Source organism: Tenrec ecaudatus, chromosome 3 (genome assembly GCF_050624435.1).
Source record: "Tenrec ecaudatus isolate mTenEca1 chromosome 3, mTenEca1.hap1, whole genome shotgun sequence".
NCBI lineage: Eukaryota > Metazoa > Chordata > Mammalia > Afrosoricida > Tenrecidae > Tenrec > Tenrec ecaudatus.
This window is the reverse complement of record NC_134532.1, coordinates 110,158,990-110,168,436: the sequence shown is the minus strand read 5'-3', so window position 1 is coordinate 110,168,436 and position 9,447 is coordinate 110,158,990. Positions and strand designations below refer to the sequence as shown.

The 9,447-nt window shown below is 41.2% G+C and overlaps 1 pseudogene; it reads right to left on the bottom strand.

The window, feature by feature from the left end:
• Nucleotides 1-3,870: 3,870 nt before the first annotated feature.
• On the bottom strand, nt 3,871-4,061 carry LOC142444043 (small nucleolar RNA SNORA73 family; annotated as a pseudogene).
• Nucleotides 4,062-9,447: the final 5,386 nt, after the last annotated feature.

Sequence of the window (9,447 nt, the reverse complement as noted above, 5' to 3'; positions counted from 1 at the left end):
TTTCTTCCTCTTCTAACACTTCCTGTTCCACTTTTTGATCTGCCCCCTAACACTTAATTAAAAATGCTCCCCAAATATTTAATATGAAGAGGCACCACCTCTCTACTACACCACACAACAGAGTAAACTACTCCCCCTTAATCCTATCTCCCTACAATAGTAAATTGCTACACAGGGATGTCAAGGGAAAAAAAAACAAGCTATCAGTTCACACACACACACGCATGCACACACAAGAGTAACGGACACAAATAACTGAACACCTTATAGCCAATGCTCATGGAAGCAGCAGTCAAGAAATCAAACACTGCATTGCACTGGGTAAATATTGCACAAGACTCCTTTAAAGTGTTGAAAAGTAGGCGTGTCATTTTGAGGATAGAGCTGTAACTGACCCAAGCAGTAGTATTTTCAAGTTTCTCATATTCCTGTGAAAGTTGGGCTTTGAATAAGGAAGACCAAACAAGAATTGATGCATTTGAATTATGGTGTCGTGAACAGCAAATGAACACACAAATCTGTCTTGGAAGAAGTACAGCCAGAATACTCCCTACAAGTGAGGATGAGGAAACTTCATCTTACACACTTTGAACATGTCACTAGGAGAGTGTAGTCCTGGAAAAGGATTCATGCTTGGAAAAGCAGAAGGTAGTGAAAATTAGGTAGCTCCTTAACAGGATGGATTCGCACCATAGCCGCAATAATGTAATGGAGAGGATGAGGCAGAGCTGAGCCGCCTTTCATTCTGCTGCACGGTCACTGAGTTGGGACCCACTTGATGGCACCTAACAACAACGTTGAGGAGCTCGGATAGCAGAGTGGTTACCTGTTGGGCTGTTAACCACAAGGACAGCAGTTCAAAGGTACCAGCCACCCCTTGGGAGAAAGATGAGGCCTCTCCTCCAGTGAAGAGTTACAGTCCTGCTCTTTGGCCCTCTGAGCAGCATGACAGCGGGCGGCAAGGAACAACGGGGCTGATCCCTCTCTAAGAAAGCTTGGAATGTTGTGGAAGCACTAGCTACGTCCAATATAAGAACTATTGGAAAAGCACCATTCAACAGGACTCGCGGCCCCAGATTGCTTCGGACAGTCTCAAGGATCAAGTTTCTGAAGTGAGTCATGCTGATCTGCAGAATGATGAAGTTGCATTTAGAAAATTCAAACTAATTACTGAGGACTTTCAGGAAAAAATTACCTGATCAACTTAACATGGCATGGATCTTACCCTTGACAAAACATGCTCCATGCTCAAAAATATGGCATGGCAGACCCCGATTGAAGCTCATCTTGATGTCTAGACTACCTGCTCGCTCTGTTCTATGTTGGTTTTAGCTAAAAAGAAAACACAACGATCAGATTCAGAAGACCTCTTATGTTCAGCAGCAACAGAAATTCCAAATCTGAGAGAAAATGATAAATTATTATTTTCATATCTTATACCATCCACTGTCTCCCTTCACCCACATTTCTGTTGTTTGTTCCCCTCGTGTGTGTGTGTGTGTGTGTGTTTTATACTTCAATCATTGAGATTGGTTTCCCCTTTCTCCCCCTTCTCTCCACACTCTCCCCCTACTCGTGGTGTCGCTACTCCCATTACCATTCCTGAGGGGGGTTATCTGTCCTGGATTGCGTGTGTTGAGAACTCTTATCTGTACTGATGTACATGCTTTGGTCTAACTGGGTTTGTAACATAGAACTGGGGTCATGATAGTGTGTGGGGGGATGAGAGGATGGGAGAGGAAGCATTAAAAAACTAAAGGGATGTTGTGTGTTTTGTCAGTGTTATGCTGCACCCTCGATAACTTGTCCCTGTCTCGTGACTCTACTCTGAGGGATGTCCAATTGTCTACAGATAGCCAGAATGAGCCCCTCTCATTCACATCCATATGGTTGTTTATTTTGGGTCCTCTGATGCCTGATAATTGATCCTGTTGAAACCTCATGATCACACAGGCTAGTGTGCTTCTTCCATGTGGGCTTTGTTGCCCCCTGCTAGATGACCGCTAGTTTATCTTCAAGCCTTTAAGACCCCAGATGCTGTATCTTTAGACAGCCAGGCACCATCAGCTTCTTCACCACATTTGCTTATGCACCCATTTGGTCTTCATTAATTTTGTATGGAAGGTGAGAGTCACAGGATGCCAGGTTATTAGAACAAAGTATTCTTGCATTGAGGGAGTACTTGAGCAAAGACCCAATGTTCATAGCTACCTTAATACTTAACATGTACATAGATCTATATCCCTATCATTATATATAAATATCTTTACAAATCTACATTTATACCTCTATAACAGTCTTTTGCCTCCTAGTTCTTTTCTCTATTTCCTTTTACTTTTCTCCTGTCCCATTATCATGTTTGACCTCCACTCGGCTCTAAGTAATTTCTCTCAGCTATATTGCACCTGATCAACCCCCACCAGGAGATAATGGAATATTTCAATGAACTTTTTGAAGCCCCATATATTCAATGTAGGTCACATCCCCAAAGCGATGCTCTTTCAACTGATTGGCTGCTTATAGCCTATCTCTTCGTGGAAGTGATTACATTATATTAGATCTCATCATGGGAATGGCTACATCATCACATAATTGTCAAACTACATCATAACTTACAAAGGAGAATCATGGTCCATCCAAGTGGGCACACACCTTAACCACCACATGGGACATTTTAAAGAACAAAATGCTGTAATTTTGGATCTTGATTTTCTTCCACCTGAGGTTTTATTGCTGTTTGTTCTTCCTGTACTAACTCTTGGAATTTTGTCTCCCTTCAAAATGCACTTACAGTTTGTACCATTTATGTTTCTAAGTTTTATTTTGGTTTTTAAGATGCTTTTTATGTAAAAGTCATGCTTCCTAGGATTTCCCCAGGATCAACATAATTTAGTAGCCAGCCAACAACTGGTCAGATGCTATGCTTAAATACTTTGAGTCCCGATGAAGTCATGATACTCTGTTCATCTCCACACAAGCCCAAGGCTGACTGTCACAGGCAAAGGTTAGACATTCCTCAACCCTCTGTCATACTACCCTAATCGGATCTTAACCATTTGTGGTAGCTATATAATCTGTTGTCAATTTGAGAAGATTAAGAGTGAAGGGGTAAAGTTTATCCTGTCAATCAGCTCATAGCTTAAAGACCACATTTGGAGGTGCTAAGGAGAAAAATAGCTCCCTGTAGGTGACACATGCTCATTCACTGTGAGACATTTCTGATGAGAAGCTTCATGAAGCTACCCTGATCCACCCAGAGCCCTGGGAACTGAAGAAACCCCATGGCGACCCCTGCCAGTGCTGAGATATTTACAGCGCCACTGGATCCACAAGATTTCCCAACCACTGGCCTGTGACCTTCCTCCATTGGGCGCCATTACATATGTTTTGTGAGTCTGAAGAGGACTTTGTAGATTGGTATCAGACATATGGGCTATTATCAGACTTATGGACTTGATCTGGACCAGCCTGGGATGTTTTTTTCAATATTCAATTGCTCTTGTATATACAGCTCTTTCCTGTCCATATATGAGTGTCTATGAATTTGTTTCTCTAGTCTGCCTAGACTAACACCATTCCTCTCACAACACTCTACTTTTTTTTATCACATACATTGCAATAGTCATAAGAACTCACAGATAACATTGACAACTGAGGAGGTTATTAGAGAAGTTAACAGGCTAATGCAAGCCAGGATTACAAAACAATAAGGATGCAGTTATTGGTCCCCTGCAACACCTCTCCTCTGGTACTAGTCAAATCCTTGTCTCTGATTCTCAGCCTCTCCGTCACATAGTCTCTTGGCCTGTGCCTCGTGGGCCAAGAAGCCCGGCTGCTGCTCTACCTCACAGTCTTTTCTTTCTTTTTAAGACATGTCCCCTGCATGGTTTGTCTCCTCAGTCATTGTCCACAGGACTCTGAGAAGTTGTTGGAATATTCAGGTACAGACTCAAGGCCCGACTTGATCTCCAACGTTGTGGGAAAGGACTGTACATCATACCTCACAGTCTTATAGTCTTGCTACTTCTCTTATGTCTTGTCTCATGGTTTCCTGGCATTAGCCTTGGCCTAGGCCTTTGGTCTCAGCCTCTGCCACTTCAGGCAGGAATCTGTGCTCCACTAATAGTTCTTCCTTTTTGAGTCAGAATTGGCAGTTGGTTGTTGATTTTTTTTTAAAAGGAAGGCTAGCAAAAAGTTAGAACATAAGTGACATGCATATAGGAATGGAATTATTATAATCAACATGCCAGCCATACATTACAGTGTGTATAAAATAGTATATCTATCTATGGGTATAGATAAAAATTAGAAAAAGAACAGTTTATTAAATGGTGACACTGGAAGAAGATTGACAGCCATGCAGGACTGTCTTGATGGCATCCCATTGGTGCTCAGGATGCGTAGAGATTACTTTTACCCTGGACGGCACATGTTGTTGGAATCCTTCACTCTGCGTGTACTTTCAGTTACTTGGGTCACAAGATAATCACAAGGTATAAATATCCTCCACCACAAACAGGTAAGCATGTGAGAATGGCCATTATGATGCACAATTTCCTTCACTGTCTTAATGGCCCTCCAGACAATATTGCCCAAACAGGCCTTCAGGCAGAATCATACAAATAGTCGCATACCATATATCTGTCTTGGAGTGAAATGAATAGCTAACAAATACCCAACAGAGGCTAGAGTGAGGCACGAGACAAAGATGGAGTGAGTTCGGCTAACTACAAACAGAGAGTCAGTCTAGGTGACATATATATTGTTGCTGTTGGGTGCCATTGAGTCGATTCTAACTCACAGTGATCCCATGTGACAGCGTAGACCTGCCCCAGAGGGTTTTCTTGGCTGTAGTATTTATGGAAGAAGAAGGCCTGGTTTTTCTCCTATAGGCCACTGGGTGAGTAGGTTGTTGTTGTTAGATGCCATTGAGTCAGTTCTATCTCATAGCAAACTTTTGTGCAACAGAACAGAACACTTCCTGATCTGTACCATCCTCACAATCGAGGTTATGTTTGAGCAGCCCGTTGTTACAGCCATTGCGTCAACCCACCTCATCGAGGGCCTTCCTCTTTGGCATTGACCTGCCACTAGAAAAAGGCACTACGCTTGGTAAAGTGGAGGATCAGTTGGGTAGGTATATATTTAGATCATTAAAGTTTCTTGTCATCACCTTGATACTTAGAATTATATGAGGTAGTCTTTGTAAAGGAATTAAGTTAAAGGAAAAGCACAACTTACAAGTGTTATTTCAAACAAAGCCTCTGTCATATATCTTATTTACAACCTAAGTATTTGGAATGTTAACAATGAAGTAACATTTATGACGGAACATAAATCCCTAGATTTTTATATTCTAATTCATTCCCCAGCTATTCCAAAACAGCTTCCTTTGCAAAGATAAGACTGTTCCATCGCCCTGGATAACATCTCTGCGAGATAACTAAATGCCACTACTGAGAAAATAGAGAGATTAAGCAACCTGCCCACAAGCCTGATGAGCAGCAGAGACAAAGTTTGAACCCAGGAAGTCTATGTCACATCCCAAACAGTACATCTGAATGCTACCTGCTGTTTTGAGCCCTGTCCTCTCTAACTCCTCTTGTGGTGGTGTGTGATCATGTACATCGCACCTTCAGTCAGTTTGGCATCTGTCATTTTCATCCTTTAGCATCCCTGTGCTGCTTTGGTTCTCCACTGTGCTGTCTACTCCTGAAGCTTCTGAGGCAGTCACGCCCCATGAAAGCAATGGCAGTTATTGCTATTGGTGTTACACGGCTGGCCCTGTCCTGCTAATGCTCCCCCTTGCTGTGCTCCCCTTGCCAGTGCAGCTGCTGCCAGGGCTGGCAAAAGCTTCTGTCAGAGCGCCCAGACGCATCATCGTGGCAGCAACAGTGCTGAACTGAGCCAGGCCTCTGTGTCTCTCCCTTCCACAGCCTCGGGCAGAAGTCAATCCGGCAAGTTCCTGTCTTTAGAAGTCTTCCTCCTCCTGATGCTCAGAGCGGATCCCTACATCACCTGTGAGGCCCACCGTCTCTCCTAAGGTGGACTTTTTCTTCAATCAGTGATTCAATCAGAGGTAAGTAGACACTAGGAATGTCTGAATCTAGATTCTCGACAAAGTGGTAAGTTCGATCATGTTTTATTAAGTTTCGGTTGCGATCAGCAAAATCAGGTCATCTTCAGAGCCTGACAGTGTTGGGCGCTATTCATTAGATACGGGTACGAAGGCTGGACATTGCTGCCACATTTCCATGACTTTGCTGTTGCTGTGAGGTGCTGGGGAGTCAGTTCTGTCTCATACCAGCTCTGTGTGCAACAGCAAGAACTGCCTGTGCCCGAACCATCGGGACCGTTGTCCTTGTGTTTGAGCCTATTGTTGCAGCCACTGTGTCTTTCCCCTTGTTGAGGACCGTCGTCTTTTTGCGGCCCCTCTACTTTACCAAGCATGATGGCCTTCTCCAGGCACTGGTCTCTCCTGGCAACATGTCCAAAGTACATGAGACGGAGGCTCACCCTTTGTACCTCTAAAGAGTATTCTGATTGTTCTTCTTCCAAGACAGATTTGTTCATTGTTTTGGTGGTCCAAGGTGCCTTCAAGATTCTGCATCAGCATCATACTACATCGAATTTTCTTCAGGTTTGCTTAGTCGATGTCCAACTTTCACATGAATATGAGGTGATGGAAAATACCATGGCTTGGGTCAGGCACGCCGTATTCCTCAATGCATGAAATTAGCACTGTTATTCATATTACAGAAGTAGCCATATATTTTAAGAGCATATTTCTGGTGCTTCTCATTTTAATAAATGATATTTTCATACTCAAAGGAAGAAATAACTCTTCTGAAGAAACATTAGGTGGCTTTTATCTTTGATATTCTGAGAAATTCTTTTGGTATTGAAAGTTGGAATAATATATTTTGGGAAACTACCCATTTCATACAATTTGCTGCTTCAGTGTGATCTTCATGTGATTAAAGCATAATCCTTTGGAAGAGTTTGAACTAGTGTTTTAAAGTAAAGATGATTGACAAGTATAATTATGTTTTTCAGCCACTTTTATTTCCATGAGTGAATAAGTTATTTCTCAGGGCAAAGTTAGCTTTCCCCACCCTACCTCACTCCTCCCCCGCGTTCCCCTCTGTGAAGTTACATACACTGTTTCAGGCAAAGAAAGGCCCCTTAGTACATTAGGACTGAATCTGAGTCACGGCCTTAGTAATGTATCTATGAGATTCTGTCTCTACCGAAAGCTATAGGAAATGTAAACAAAAATGAACGCTTCCTTTTCTCTCAAACTCAAAATACCATGTTGCTTGATTTTTAAAATATGATCTATGCATATATATCTGCTAGCAATGTATAAGATAATTTCTAAATAATTTTGTTTTTTAATTTAAAATATTTTAAACATTCCTTTCAAAACTTCAATATTTTGTCACAATAAAACCCATTTGGTATTGACAATATAGTCACTAAAATATAATACCCACAACAAGGTGTTTTTTTCCATAGAGTATTTCATTGTGTTTTGGTTTAAGTTTACAAAGAAATTTAGTTTCTTATTTAAAAATTTCTGTATACTTTCTTTTTTGATAAATGAATCATTTTATTTGGGGACTTTTAAAGCTCTTATAACAATCCGAACATCAATTATATCAAGTACAATTGTACATATGTTGCCTTCATCATTTTCAAATATTTTCTTTCTGTTTGAGCCCTTGGTATCAGCTCCCCTTTTTTTCCCTTCCACCCTCATGGACCTCTGAAAAATTATAAATTATTATTGTTTGCATATTACACCGCCCACTGTCTCCCTTCATCCATGTTATCATTGTTTGCCCCCCTGGGGAGAGAAGGTCGAGAATTATGCATCACGTAGTTGGTTCCTCATTTCTCCCCCTTCTCGACCCACCTTCCCCCTACCTTCATGATATCACTGCTTGCATTGCTGGTCCTGAAGGGTTATCTGTCCTGAATTCCACGTGTCAAGACCAGAGCCCTTATCTGTACCAGTGTACATGTTCTGGTTCAGCCAGATTTGTAAGGGGCATGATAGTGGGGAGGAGGAAGCATTCAAGAATTGGAAGAATGTTGTGTGTTCTGTCGGTGCTGTGCTGCACCCTGACTCTATACAAATTCTTTGAGGAAGAAAGAAGATTTTCTACTCCCATAAAGAGGTACAGCCTTGTCCCCACAGGGGCAGTTCTCCCCTATCTTAGAGGATCATGATGAGTTGAAGTTGGCTTGATGGCAGTGAGTTGTTGTTGTTTTTAGTACGCATTCTTCAGTGACACTGGTTGCGTATTTCACAAGGTGTCAACAGTCTCATGACTTCCATCCTGACTGTTCTGGTTCTGTTAGTCTAGCTTCCCTGACTCCTCACTTAGCCTCGAATCTTTGCTGTAAGGTAAATGTTGGCTGTTTCATCTCACATAGAGGAGTAGTAAAAAGTATTTTTTTAAAAACATATTCACAAAGACTCTGAATCCATTAATTTCTGAAGACTAGTAGTCTAGTTGCTGGTTTTTATGCTTTTAGTTCTCATGTGTTTGGAATTATTTACGCAGAAAACTATTCTCTGAGTACAATTGAAGCATTTAGAATGGTATTTTTAAATATAAAAAATGAAAGGAAGGTACAATTGACATTTTTATGTGGCGACTACATATTTATTCATAATTAGGAAGTATGGGTTTCCTTCATTTTTAATCTCCAAAATGTTTGGAAATAATTTCTATTGTAAAGAAGCATAAGAGATGAAATATCAGGAAGGAGATTTGCCTGAAACTGACAAGTGTTGGAAGGCTTCCTGAACTCTGCATGCACGGGCAATGCCATTTAACTGAGGGCAATGCCATTTAACTGAGGGCAATGCACTCCTATCCTTCTGTCTTACTGCTTTCCATATGCCCTTTGGCAGAACTGCTTCTTTAGACCTAAAGTTTTACATGGATTGAAATATAGCTGTAACTTTCCATAGAAATTCAAGTATACACATGTCTGTGTGTCTGAATGATAGCGTCTGGGGGCGGGTGGGGAGGTCAAATAAAGCTTTAGCACATGAATTCTGTAAATAGTTCTTTTAATCCCACATCAAGCTTTGTCTTGTACAAAGAACATTTATTTTTACTATGCTCTCATAATTTTCCACAGGAAATAATTCACATTCTATTGATTCTTTTATTATGAACAGAGAGGACTAGATTTAAGACATCTTAATTTAATTATACTTAATAAGTCAATATGTAGAACATTACTTGGCTCATACCAATCATGTACATGGTGGCTGTGACCATTCAGAACAGTAGGAGCAATAATAGGAGTAGAGAGATTTTAGACCTGGTCACAGTGTGGATTCATTTTAGAAACTTGTTCCTTTACCTCACAAAACAGCTTCTCAACAAGTGAGCACATTGGAATCTGAGGGGAAAGTTTAAAGTG